The sequence below is a fragment of the Cynocephalus volans genome, chromosome 1, assembly GCF_027409185.1.
Source record: "Cynocephalus volans isolate mCynVol1 chromosome 1, mCynVol1.pri, whole genome shotgun sequence".
NCBI classification, from domain to species: domain Eukaryota; kingdom Metazoa; phylum Chordata; class Mammalia; order Dermoptera; family Cynocephalidae; genus Cynocephalus; species Cynocephalus volans.
This window is the reverse complement of record NC_084460.1, coordinates 36,883,196-36,897,097: the sequence shown is the minus strand read 5'-3', so window position 1 is coordinate 36,897,097 and position 13,902 is coordinate 36,883,196. Positions and strand designations below refer to the sequence as shown.

At 39.9% G+C, this 13,902-nt stretch overlaps 1 protein-coding gene and 1 non-coding gene across 2 annotated transcripts in view; one reads left to right on the top strand and one right to left on the bottom strand.

Moving 5' to 3' along the window:
• CHD6 (chromodomain helicase DNA binding protein 6) overlaps positions 1-13,902 on the top strand; it is a 199,976-nt gene that overhangs the window by 28,265 nt on the left and 157,809 nt on the right. The gene's annotated exons all lie outside the window — the stretch shown is intronic.
• Positions 3,363-3,488, bottom strand: LOC134365694 (small nucleolar RNA SNORA57). The gene has a single exon (XR_010022150.1). It is a non-coding gene; the product is annotated as a small nucleolar RNA SNORA57 (small nucleolar RNA).

Here is a 13,902-nt window from a genome sequence, read left to right as displayed (position 1 = left end):
GAGTTTATGAGGAAATAGATTTTACACAGAGATGGCACATATTTTCTGTCCTGGTTTTATATGTATCTTTTGTCTGCCATTTTTCTGTGTCTCCAGAATGTCTTTTAGTAACTAGCACAATGCTGAGCACACAGTTAGATGATCATCAGATATTTTCTTTATGAGATTAAATGATATTAATGGATTTTGAAATACGTTACTATTAGCTTTACTTTTTCTGTTTACCCCTTAAAACCTTCGAGTAGTGACAATGGTGATATCATTCCATTATGGAAGGTATATCATGTGGCCAAGTGTATGGACTCTGCAACCAGACTGCCTGTATTTGGATCTTCTTACTAGCTCTGTTTTCTTTGGCAAATTTCTTTACCTCCCTGTGCTTCAATTTCTTCATCTATACAATGGGAGCAGTAGAACCTATAACATGGGATTATTATGATGATTAAGGAAAAAATGCAACAAATGTTGGCTGTTACATTCTAGCTTCTTAATTATTAAAGTGAATGTTAAGATAGACAAATCCAATTTTAACTTCTTAGAAGCTCAGTTCTTTAAATAGGAGGATTTTTAATGTCTGAAAACCATCTATCTTAGTGGGGATAAATATAACCACTTTTGTATTAATTAAGTAAGTAACCACCTTTGCTTGGAATATTAACAGCGGAAAGGGAGCAGAGCTAATTAATTTCTACTTTGCCTGTAATAATGTTGTTTCTTCTCTCTTATCCTAGGAACAATCTGCCTTGTTCCCAGGGGAATAGAGATGAGTAGAGAAATAGATTTTCCAGATTAGCTTTCCCTAGTACCAAATGTATTTTATCTTACAGATTATTTTCAATTATATGTTAAAACTGTATTCGTCCTTACTTTAGGCACCATTTATTGTTGTTTGTTTTTGTAATGTCACTTCCTTTTTGCCACCATTATTGACCAAATCATGTTCAATAGGTAGGTAAAGCAGAGAAGGGAGTCACAGAAAGATAAAGATAGCCTGGTGAGAGTTATTCAATTTATTTGGCAGATAGCTGTTGGGAAAATATTGTTAAGGCTGGTAAAGTGAAATTTTTTGGATTCATTATTTTCCTTACCTAACAGGAAGGGGCACAAAACACAGTTACAGATTAAAAAGGAGGCATTCCTTGCATAGCTTTGGTGTCTGTATTACAGAGCCCTTTTATTAGATTAGTGGTTTTAATATTTGAACAGTGCCCTCTTCTATAAATGCAGTAGACTACTGTTAAGTTTTGAAAGGGAATAGGTGATATATTTGACCAATAAACCTGTGATATATAATCAGTTAATATTTTAACTACACTGATACCAAATATGAGGAGATAATAGCCTGAACTTACATTGGGAGCAAGGGAAATGGAGAAGAGATTGGTTAAAATACATTTTTTTTTAACCACAGTGATTTTTTTTTTCATTTATTGTACTAAAGATTATTTTTTTGACTTTACAAAAATAGTTATTTGTGGATGTTGGATAAACTTGAGAAGTACAAAGAGGCAAACTGCTGAAGACTTAGAAATCCATATACCCCATTTAAAAATATATTTTTTAGTAGTCAATTTCCTTGAATAACTTCTCAAGGTAAAGAGTCTGGAAGAGTTAACTTTAGTATGGAGGTATCTTGTTTACACCTTGAGGACAGAACATTGTTTAATGGAAATTGCATCTCCATAGGAATGTGGTAGAGAGAATTTCTGCTGACAAAGGAAAATCTGCTCAAAGCATCTCACGTATAGTCCTAAGAGGGCACTATTGTCAGCTCTTTTTGTGTTTGTTTTACATAGTAGGCTTTCTGCAGGTTTTCATGCCATGAGTGGTGGCCAAACTTACAATTGGTTGTGAATTCTTGTCTTTTCTTTCCCTTAACCTTTAAGAATTTTTTTTTATTATGAAAAATTTCAAACATACACAAAAAGTAAGGAGAATAATATAGTGAATCCTCATGCCATTCTTGTTTTATCTATCTCCTCTCACTTTCTTTTGTTCCTGGAGTATTTTTACAGAAAATCCCTAACAACCTATTTTACCTATAAATATTTTAGTGTGCAAATCTATCAGATATGAACTTTATAGAAAATCACATTGTCATACCCAGCAAAGTTAACCCTAATTCCTTAATATTATCTGAGTCTTTTTTCTTGATTTTCTCAAAAGTGGCCTTTTACAGTTAATTCTTTGCATCATGCCTACATATGGTCTGCATAATACATTTGATTATTACATTGCTTTGGTGTCTTTTACTCTATAATAATGCCCCCCCCCCCCCATTTTTTTGGTCATATCCTTTATTTGTTGAAGAAACTGGGTCATTCCTCTTCCCAACATTCTGGACTTTGCTGATTGAATCCTTGTGTCATATAACATGTTACTCTTTCCCCCATGTTACCTGTAAACAGGTAGTTAGGTTTGGAGGCTTATTTATAGTCATTCATTTTTAAAAGATCATAGGTGGTACATTGCATTTCTTGTCCACATTAGAAGACACATAGCGTTTGATTATCTCACTTTGTGTATTAAGATTGATTGGTGGATTTAAGTTGGCACAGCCCTTTGTGGCCAAGTTGTGTTTCCCCTGTTGGTCAACAAAATCCATAGGGTGAGATTTTGACAATTTGCAAATTTCCATGTTTGTCCATCTTCCACCTAAAGGTTTGAATTTAACATTCAAACTGTTGTATAAGCTCACAATTGTTACATTTTTAAGAAGACCAAGAAGCTTATTAAAAAATAAAATGAAAAATTTTGATTAAAACCTGTTTTTTTAAAATAAAACCTGCAAGTAAAGTCTGAGGAAAATTCATTTATGCAAAGTACTTTTTTCTCTGATTATACTTAGTAAAAGAGGTGTCATTGTGATAGAAAAGAATGTTTAAAAGTTGGATGGTTAGCTAAATTAAATGCCTGTTTTTGAATGAGTTGTCATTAAACAGTTTCATGGGAACAGATTTTAAGCTAGAATCATGTTTCTGGATTATCATGACTCTGTGAAATATTTTTATCTACATTGGGGTTTTCCCCTTTAATAGGAGAAAATAACATAAAGTTTTGGTTGAGGATTATGAATCACGGTAAAGACTTAAATGACCTGTATGGATTCAGGTTACTCTCACTGCTGTTTTCACATGTTTTTCCTGTAGCTCTAACTGGCTGTCATATAAATATCAATAGTAGTACTTAATCTTATATAGTACTTCCTGTGTGCTAAACACTGTACTTTGTAATTTGCATGTACTAGAATAATCCTCATATGATTATTATCCTGTTTTATAGACGAGGAAACCCAATTAAGGAGGTTAAGTAATTTTTCTTGGACATACAGCTAATAGATATCAAGGGCTAGGATTTGTGCCCCATTTGCTTGAAGATAGAACCAGGGGGTGGAAGACATGATTCCAAGGGGGCTGGAACCATTCCTTCTGTGTTTGTACATAATGGGGACCAGGACTGCATGCCCAGTTCCCGCTAAGAAAAGGAGGGTCAAGGGCTAGGATTTGGACTCAGACAATTTGGTTGTAGAATCTGTGCTGTAACAGAGGGAGAGAGTGGATTATATGGGTCTCTCTTACTGGAAAAATAGCTCATATGTGCTGTCCTACTAGTCTTAGAGGATTATTTATATCAGTAATTTGTTTGCTTGTATGTACACAGAGACACAAACACACAGGCACGCACACCTTACAGTCACACATATCATAATCGTATACTATATGTCCACATGAAGGAGCAAAAATGTAGGGCTTTACCTTTGGAAGGTTCTTACTCTAAATCCTTTTACAAATGTCTTAATAAGGAGCATCCACAGGTCTCTGATTATAGAACCGAGTCAGGAGGTGCTATAGAGACTACCTTGTTCTAAGTTTATCTTTGCTGTCTCTTTGCTTAGCAGTTTTTTTGTTTGTTTGTTTGTTTTTAGTTGAAGTAATGTGCCTCATATTTTAACAAATTGTTAAATGATTCTCTTCCTCTCTTTTGCCGTCCCTCATTCTGTTTTTACTTTACAAGTAAATTTATTATTTTTGCCAGATGATACTTCATATGGGAATAGTGAATACTTTCAGCAGGTGTGTTCTTTCACCAAAAAGTCGCTACCTTTCTCTGTTTTTGTTTGAATTGTGTTTGTTTTGTATTGGTCTGAGGTTAATCTGTATGGATAAGAAAATATTAGGTTCTCAAGAATCTGAATATTGTATTAATCTGTCTGATGGTTTGAATAGTTGGATGTCATTGACAGGGATAAGAGTTATGGAAAAGTATGAGGAAGCTTCCTCAGATTGGGAGCTGAATGAGATGAATTTATCTGGTGTCTTTGGGTCTGTGTTTGAAGCATAAAGCAATGTGTTCCAGTGGTAAAATTTAACAGGAAAGAACTCAGGGGATTGATTCTCTAGGTATAATGATGGGGATGGGCTTGAAGACAACATATTTCTTAATTTTACTTATTCAACAGAATAGATTCAAATACTGATGCTGCAGATAATTTTGGTGATCATTATTGCAGGGTTAAGTACCTAATGTGTTTTGGTAAAGATGTTTGTGCCTTCTCACAGAAACAGATTTTCTGAACCATCTTTCTAACTTCTCTGTAGCCTTTCCTTTTTAGTAAGTTTTGCTTGAAGAAAAAATGAATTTATTTTCCTTCTATATTAAAAAAAAAAAACTTTCTTATTCAAAAAACTCAGTAAAATAGGGAACATATTACTGTTTTTGTAGGATTCATTTCCCAGATTTTTTTTTTTTTCTCTTAGTTTTAGGTACTAGAGTCATAGAGTTATAAGATTTTAGGGCATACAATCTTTAGAAAAAGATGTTTGAATTTAAAAAAGCATTCATTTTATAGTTGAAGAAATGGAGTTGGTTCTTTAGTTTCATTGCAAACTGTCCTGAGTGTCTTCTCTTGGTTGCTGAGTGAGGTGACCAGCTTCTCAGAGATAGGATAAACCATAAAATGAGAAGGAGAAATTTGAGAAATGGTTGGATTTGATGTAATAGAAATTCAAGATGAATATTATGTTGTGCATATATTACAACAATTCTAAGCACATTAATGAAAATAAGCAAAACATGGGTTGCCGTTGTGTGGGTTTTTTGTCTGATGGGGTCAGTTCTAGTGTGATGTCAGACCGTACCACCGGAGGTGCTCTCTCATGTATGTCCTGTATAAGTGGGCCCTTGCCTTGGCACCAGTCCTTTGAGTAGGCATTCCCAGCCAGAGTAGTAGAGTTGGTTTCGCTTGGTATGTGTGACATCAACCACAGCAGGTGCATACATGAAGAAAGCTTGAGGTTTCTTTTCACAGTTATCGATGTTTATATAGTTTTTACTAGCCATCTTATAAACTCTTTTTCTTGGTTCTCATGGTTTTCAAGTTTTTTTAAGGGCTTACAAGATAAACAATTACTTCCTATATAAATAATAATTTTGTGTCTTTCTTTCCAGTTTATATATCTCATAATCTTTCCCCATATTCTCTAGAATGTCCAGAGCAACGCTGATAGATGGTATCCTTGTCTTATTCTTGTCTTCATAGTGGGAGCGCCTTTAGCCTTTTACCATAAGTGTTGACTTGGTTTCAGATGGATATTTAAGGGTTGATACTACTTTAACCTGATAAAATACCTTAGTTCAACTTTGAGTTTGCAAATTAAAGAGAATACAGAACATAGAAGGCTCGGGAGAGAGCAGAAACTATATGGGCGACTGAAGAATACTTATCTGAGTGGAGAGATTAGAAAGTAGTAATATTTATCCTAGGGAAGGAAAAACTAGGGGATGATCTCATTATCCCCAATTGGTAGGACCTACACTGGCAATTTAAAGCTTCCAGACCATCTTTGAGAATGAGAAAACAGTCTAATTTTTTTTTCCTTTGGTAAACTTTTTATTGAACAACAACACACAGAAAATTACACAAAATTTAGATGGTTTGTCTCTTCCTATCCTATCTTCCTCTCTGCCTCCCTTCCCTCTCCCTCTTCCCCTTTCTTTCTGCAGTGTTGCAATAGCTAAAATAACGTTTGCTAGCCTGAGGGCATTGGAGACTCGAATTTAGGAGAAAGTTAGATCCACTGTTTATCTGAACATTGCGTTATGGGGTCCTTGCTTTTTCCCTTGTGCTTGCATAGACCTGGAACCCACTCTTGCCCTTTTTCTCTGTGGCCTATAAGGCCTGGAGCTGGGAGCTCATGGTGGATGTCCATCTTGCAGTAGCCCTCACCTGAGCTAATTTCTCCAGCGCACTGGCTTATGGTCAGAGAGCCCTCCCTAAATGGTGAAATGTAGAGTGAACTCCCCTGGTTTTCTTTGTCTTCACTTCCAGTCATTGCTTGTCCTGTATGCTTTGTGAAATTTCTGAAAATTTTATTGATATACAGTCTCTTAACTTCTATAGCTTTTAGTTTTTTAAAGCTTAGGTCTTAATGTCTGTTTTTGTTTCTTTTTGCTTTATTCCCCAGCTATTTTTTATATTGGTCTCACCTTCCTTACTAGATCATATGCCTTCCCTTTTCTACGTAATCCACAATATCAAATTTTTCCAGTTAGAGTTGTCATGTAACATTTATAATACAGGCTAAAAATTAGTGAACTTGAGAATTTGTTTTGCATAAAAGGAGTTATGCCAATGTCTGGATCTTGATTCATTCAGCAGATATTTATAGAGCACCCTCTATGTGCCAGGCACTGTACTAGGTAATGGAATATAGTGACAAATATGGCACTATCTCAATCTTCATAGAATTTAGAGTCTGGTGAAATGTCCTTAATCTCATCCAGATTGGTGGTGGTAGAAAGATCTTGGGCTTTAGAATCATACTGTCCTGAGTCAGGTCTAAGCTCTGCCATTTATTAAAGTTGGGTAACTTCAGAATATTATTTAACCTTTGGATGGGATAGGAGGGCCCCTTCTCCAGGGCTGGGGTTAGGATTTCATTGGAAAGGATGTGGTTGTTGTAGCCCATTCACGGGCAGAGAAGTTCTCTGGGTTGCCTAGCCAGAGCTATTCCATGGTTGCTGGACAAGCAGGAAACAGCCCTCTGGAGTCAGGCAAACCTAGACTGATGGGTAGGCATGCAGAGGCAGTCAGGGTACCGTGTGGGTGCACAGCCTGGAGCACACAGTGTCCATGTTGGGAAGGCCACAGGAAACAACCCTTTAGGGTCCAGATGAGCCAAGTTTGGCAGGCAGGTACACAGAGGGAGTTGGGGTGTCATTGTGGGTACACGGCCTGAAGCACATGGTGTCCACTTTGGGAGGGCTACAGGAAACAGCCCTCTGGGATGAAAGTGAAAGAGGCAAGATACTGTTGTGTGCACGAAGCCTGGGGTCCCTGGTGTTTGTGTCTGGACGACCACGGGAAGGTGGTCACCAGGCCCAGGCTGCAGCTTTGTAGTCTCTGAGGACTATGTGCCCTGGGCATGTGACTGGGGCAGAGCAGCACCAGATGTCCCCACATCCTCCATACCCCACTGGTGACCATGGAGCAAGAGCAAGATCAAGCAATAGCACAGTGCTCTTGAGCCAGAAAGACAAACTGCCTTCCTACTGCAGTGTTCCTCCAGCTCCCTCTACTGACCAAGCTTATCATCATGCTCTCTGTAAAGGAGAAGTGCTAAGGAGTCCAGTCCATTATGACAGAGCTGGTACTGAAGGGTGAGTTTGGAGTTGAGAGGTGATAAATTGATAACTGGCACAAAAGCTGAACACAAGAGTATATATTTTGTAATTTCTCTTTTACAAGGTACAAGAACAGGCAAAACTAATCTACAGTGTTAGAAGTCAGGCTAGTGGTTACTTTTGGGGAAGCATAGTGACCAGAAAGGAGCATGGATGGGGTTTTTGTAGTGCTTATATTGTTCTGTGTCTGGATGTGGATGCTGCTTACACAGCTGTGTGCAGTTTGTGAAAAGCTATACTTTTTAATGTATGTTATACTTCAATAAAAGTTAAAATATGGCACAATTTGATTCAAAAAGTAAAACCTTAAAAATAGGACCCAGTCTAGAAAAGGGGAAATACGGAATAATCCAGAGTACCTCACCCTTTTTTTTATTTTTAAAAACCATTTGAGAGTTGTCTAATTTAATGTCTAAAAAGAGATACCTAATTCATTCAACAAAAAAATTAATTGCCAGACTACCTTTCTTTTGGTAGTCTGTTAATTCTGAGGCCTTCTGTGGGACAAGTTATATAGTTCCTTTTGCTGTTGCTGTTCTTACCAGGGCTTACCAGCAACGTCTAAGACTTTTTATGGCCTCCCAGATGCCTCTTTGTTCTTTGTCTAAATAAAATGTCACTGCTGTCCTCTGTAAGCATTACCTTTGCTTTTATCTTTGTCATGATATATATACCCTTCTTGTAGCCTCTGACAAATCAACAGATCCGCTTTTTTCCTGAGTAAGAGATTTGGAAGCCCACAGTAACTCCCATGTAGGAGTTAATGATAATGGGGGAACCATAGACTTTGGTTCAGGAACCGGTGGTGATAGGAGAGACAGTGTGTGGCTTTCAGAAGCTGCAAGCAGAAGCAGCTCAGTACTGTGGTTTGTTCAGGAGTAGGTTACTCTGGGGACAGAATCTAAAGAATCCACCAAGTTGGGGATTGAACCTGGATCTGGAGGATGGATATGGAATGTAGAAAGAAGTCACATTCACAGAAAGCAAAGGATGCTAAGAAACTGGCTTTACACTGTGGATAGAATTTAGGGTGAATTTTAAAGTGGAGCCAGCTGTTTAAAGTTCAGTTGTTAAAGTGAATAACAGTAGTAGACTTGGAATTACCTGCTTTTGTGTACAGAGCTCAATATCTCCAGGTGTATAGGGTATGAGGTTGTTTTTGTGCTTTGAGTGGCTTAGTGGTACTCTTGTATCTAGAGGGGATTTGGCCAGGGCAAGAGTTACCACAAATGTAACACAGAAGGTTGAGAACCTAGAGTGGTTTCTTTGCAAAAATTGTTTCGTTATGTTTTTTGACCATTAAGTCATTTGGGGAATGGAGAGAAGAAAATAGTGTGAATGGTGAGACTACCAGTGGGCCTTTCACATATAAATTCAGTCCACATACTCACTCAACCTATATACAAGGGTACTTCAACAAGTTCATGGAAAAATGGAATTAAAAGGTACTACGAATCTTTCCATTAACTTTTATTAGCATATTCATTGTTACAAATCATACTTACTGTTTATGCCCCTTATCCAGTCTCTCCCCTTCCCCCACCCTTTCTCACTCCCCCTTCCTTCTTCCCCCTCCCGTTCTGATAACCATAGATTTGTTCTCTTCATCTGACATATTAACTCTTTCTCTGTTGGTTTGTTGCATAGATGATCTGTCCAGTACTGAGACAGGTGTGATCAAGTCCTCCTGTATTATCATAAGTCAGATGCTTCTTCTGTTACTCTGGAGTGTGGAGTGTGCTTTGTGGAGAGAGGACCTCTTCTTTTTTTTCCCCTCTGCTGGTGCCTCTCTTTGTGTCAGTGCAGTTGAAAGTCTGGCGTGCCACCTGCATGGTGGCTGTGATTGCTGCAGTAGAGACTAGCCACTTTTGCGGTGGCCATGGCAATTGCGGTGGCTACGGTGGGCTATCTGTGTGGAAATGGTGTTTTTGGTGTGCTCTTTGCCTAGTTGCGGCTGGGTTCAGCTTCCTCCGGCTCGATGCCTCATTCTAAGAAATTGTTGCAGAGCAGTTTGTGGGGAGGAGAAGGGAAGAGGGAGGGAAATAGAGTGGGAAGAAGGGGAAGGAGTGGGGGGCAAGCTCGAGGCCTGTGGACCCCTCTCATTCAGGCAGGGGAGACTGGGGGGCTTCCAGTGGTGGCTGGGTCATCACTGGGTTGGATGCAGATTTCAGGGGAGTGTGGCTGAAGCCCTCGGTCCCCCAGTGTTCTGGCTCGGGGGTCTGAGGCGCTTCTTGTAGCAGTTCAGTGGTCATTGCTGGGCTGGTTGCAGATGTTGGTGTGCGGGGGTGTGGCTGAGGCCCTCAGCCACCAACTCTCCCAGCTTGGGGGCCCGGGGCACTTCCAGCAGTGGCTTGGTGGTCATACCTGAGTTGATTGTGGATGTCGGGGGGGCGGCATGGTTGAGGCCCTTGGCCCCCTACCACCCCAGCTCCAGAGCCCAGAGCTCCTCCTGCTCAATGGTTGTCACTGGGCTGGTTGCAGATGTTGGGGGGCATGGTTGAGGCCCTCAGCCACCCACTGCCCTGGCTTGGGAGCCTGGGGTGCTTCTTGCAGCAGCTTGGTGGTCATCCCTGGGCTGGTTGTGGATGTCGGTGGGGGTGGGTTGACTGAGGCCCTCCTTGGCCCTCCTCACCCCCTTAAGGGGCTTCTAGTCCTTCTAGGTTTATAGGTGTTCTTTGGTGGTGTTAGACCTTTACTAGTTAATGTCAAACTTTGTCTTTGGTCTGTAGGTATTTTGTTTTTTCTTTCAGTTCTGTGTTGGATTATTCACTGTTCTCACCACTTAAAGTCTGCACTGGAACTAATTTGTTGTCCTTTGCTTACTTATAAAATGGGGGAACTTCCTGTGGTGACCAGCACTTGAGCCCAGTGGTTGAACTAAATTGCTTCTTTGCTGCTGATTCCCTGGGGAGGGCTTTTTGTGCAGCTCGGGTTTTAATGGTTGACCTTGTATTCACTTCCGGCCTTGTAAGGTTGGGTACACGCGGGTTGCATAGAAACATGGGTCTAGGCCTGAGTCTTTTTAGCAAACTGCACCCCCTGCAGTTCTATATTCCTGACCAGTCTCCACTGAGTGGTCCTGCACTGATTGGAAGGCAGATCAGCTGTCCATGCTGTGCCCCAATGTTCCCCCAGTGGATCCATCTCCCCACCACCTGCACTCCAAACACTTCCCATGGGAGGGGCCGTGTGCCAGTGCCTTGCAATGACTCACCAGCCTCTGAGTGGCTCCTTTTTTCTGTTTCTGTGGCTCCTTGCTTCTTTGTGGGTCCACAGGAGTCCTGTTAGTGATCTTGCTGGCTTGGGAGCCACCAAGGCCCTCTTCTCCCCTGCTGCCTTCATCCAAAGGGCACAGCTGCAGCTTTTGCCAGCTCTTGCTCCATGAATTCACCAGCTCCAGCTTGGAAGCGGCTGGGATTTGAAATGGTGGGAGCAATCCTTTCTTTCTCTCATCGTGGCTTCTCCTGCCTTCATAAATTCCATAGGTCTCTCCTCCTCTTCCCCTGAGCTCTAATGGCCCCAGCTTGGCTGTCGTCACTTTTTAATAGTTGTAGATTGGTTGATTTGTGGGAGAGAGTGATGCTGGGGACCGTCTATTTCTCCATCTTGACTGGAAGCCACTCCATGAACTTTTTAAGGACCCCTTGTAGGTGTACTTAATTTATCCTTGGCCTGTCTTAGGTATCTGGGACCAAAAGGTGCATCTGATAAGTCCCTTGGCCGTCTGGAGTGTTGTTATTTTGCATTCCTCTCTTTGAGGGATGCCTTTATCACTTGTCTGTGACACCCAGCTTTGTCACCAACTCCTTGAGGATTCTCTTGAGCCTTTAAGAACTGATACTTGAATTTTGTATGCAGCCTAGTGAGTTTCCTGACTTTTATTTATTTCATTTTATTACTAGCCTGGCTTATACTGCCACTAATAAAAGAGCTTCATTTTCAAATTTAGCATCTTGAGGAAAGAGTACCTATAGTTAAAGATATGAGTCTCATTCTGCACATGTATTTGAGAGTGGCAGTTTGGAAATTTGCTGTCCTCCAAACTAGTCACCTATATCTAGAAAAATGTTAAACCACGCCACCTGCAGCTGGTTCTCAGTGCTTGGTCTGATGATGGAAGGGAGCATTGGAACAGGTAATATAAATATAATGTAATACATGCAGGACATGATGTGTATTAGACAAGTTTATATTTTAAAATGGTTGTCTTTTGTGAATTGATGGGGTTTACCAAGAAACTAACATGCTCTTTTCTGTGGTTCTGTTGCTCATTCTGGGAATGAATTCTTTCTTTTCTCAGACCAGTCTCCCTAAAATAGTGCCCCATGCCAATCTGAAAAGTTTCCAAATTTTACTTCTGGGCAAGTAATTATTTAGGTGTTAGAAGTCAATAGTTTTAACAATATATTGTTTGCTAATATAATAGGCATTTGAAATAGGTGACCGGTTCTATATCAATTTGTAGACAAACTAAATGGATAGCACATAATGTAGATGGTGTTAACAGATTTTAATCCTTTAGATTAAATTTGCCTAAACTGGCCTCTTAAGTATTCTGCTTATTGCCTGCAGTTTTGCTTTTAGCGTAGTACAACCAGATTTGGAGAACCAGGGCATTTTATTGTCTGTTTGGTGGGAGGTTCCTCTTGACAGCCACCTGCCTCACTGTTCACCCAGAGCTGTCTTTGTTTGCTTTTTCAGGGAGAACTTTGTGCACACATCACAAGCACATCATGCAAGCACCCTGGTTAGGGTGTTCCCCGCAGACTAGTTTGCATTTACCTCGGTAGTCTCTACTTTTTTAGGTTTGGGGAAGGAGGAATTGGGAGTGAGAGAAGATTCAGAACTATTTCTCATCTTTTAAAAATCCATAGTTTAAAAACCCTTGTCAATTTTTATTGAACAAAAATTCTTAAAACCTAAGGAAAGTGCAGGAGGTGGCAGAGTTGAGCAGCTTTCAGGCAGCTGAAATGACTTTGGAGTCCATCAGGGTGCAGCATTCTCCTGGGTTTGCAGAGGCAATTCTATGTAGGATGTGCAAGTAGGTTTCAGGATTTCATCCGTAAAATCTGGATGAAAGGAACTTTGTGTCAGATTCAGAATCCATTATTTGTCTCCTCTTTTAACAAAGGGGAAAAAACACTTTGGAAAAATTTTGGGTTTTTAAAAATTTTACTTTAATTCGTAGGAGTTGTAGAAATAGGGGAAAAGCCCATGTTTTTTTTAGTGCTAGGAATTCCACAGATTTATTTGGAAAGATGTTTTCAGATTGTAGATTGGCTCGCCAGTTGGGCTGGCTCTTCTGTTTCCTGTAGAATAGAGTGCTGAGCCTAGGCCACCATAAGTTTGTGATTATTCTTTTATTATTTATCTCAGAGTAAAAACTCTTCTCTGCTGAGCATTGTCTGTGTTAGAATTCTGTTAACATGTTTACTTTGTTTCCTGCTGTCTTGGGTAGCTATCAGATAGACTTTGTTCCTTACCATAAATTGCTCAGAAACAATTTTGTTTAACAATTCAGAATTCAAATAGAAGGCTTTACAAATATAAAGTATTTAAACAGAATTTATCCCTCACAGTTTTATTTGTTTATCATATGAATTATTTATATGAAATATTTTGTTCCCTTTTATGTAACATTATCTGAAGGGTCCATTCATTTTGTCTAAAATGTGCTTTTAAGTTCTTGAAAGATGGTTTGATCAAGCTGTTTTAATTGCTTCCTGTTCACTCCATCCCTGGATTGAAACCATTCTTGGCTATGGCCTTGCCTTTTTGGTCTTGCAGGCTTTTTTCACCTTTTTGCTTTTTTTCCTCTGTACAAATTTCCTCAGAATATTTTGGATTTTTAGCCACGTGGAGTTGTGGCTTTCTGTTGTTTTCTTCATCTGATCTCTCATGGTGTAGACCTCTGGGTGGTTACAGGGAGAGGTTCAGGAGCCTGCAGGCTTGCCTCAAAGCAGCCTCCTGTTCCTTCAGGGAGTGCAGTCAGTCTACCTGGGGTGAAGTTCACATCCAGTGAGGTCATTTTGTCTATGGCCCAGGTGAGGGCCATTAAGTCTTGTGATGACAAAACGAGTTTCTTGGCGTGCTAGTAAGCAGCAGAATTAAGCAAAGCCCAGGCACATCAGTCAGGGGTTTTACATGGGGAGAGCAGTTGACTTATTTGCTCCCATGTTTTGGGAGGAGCTGATACCAAGTGCTTCCTCCTTTTTTCTT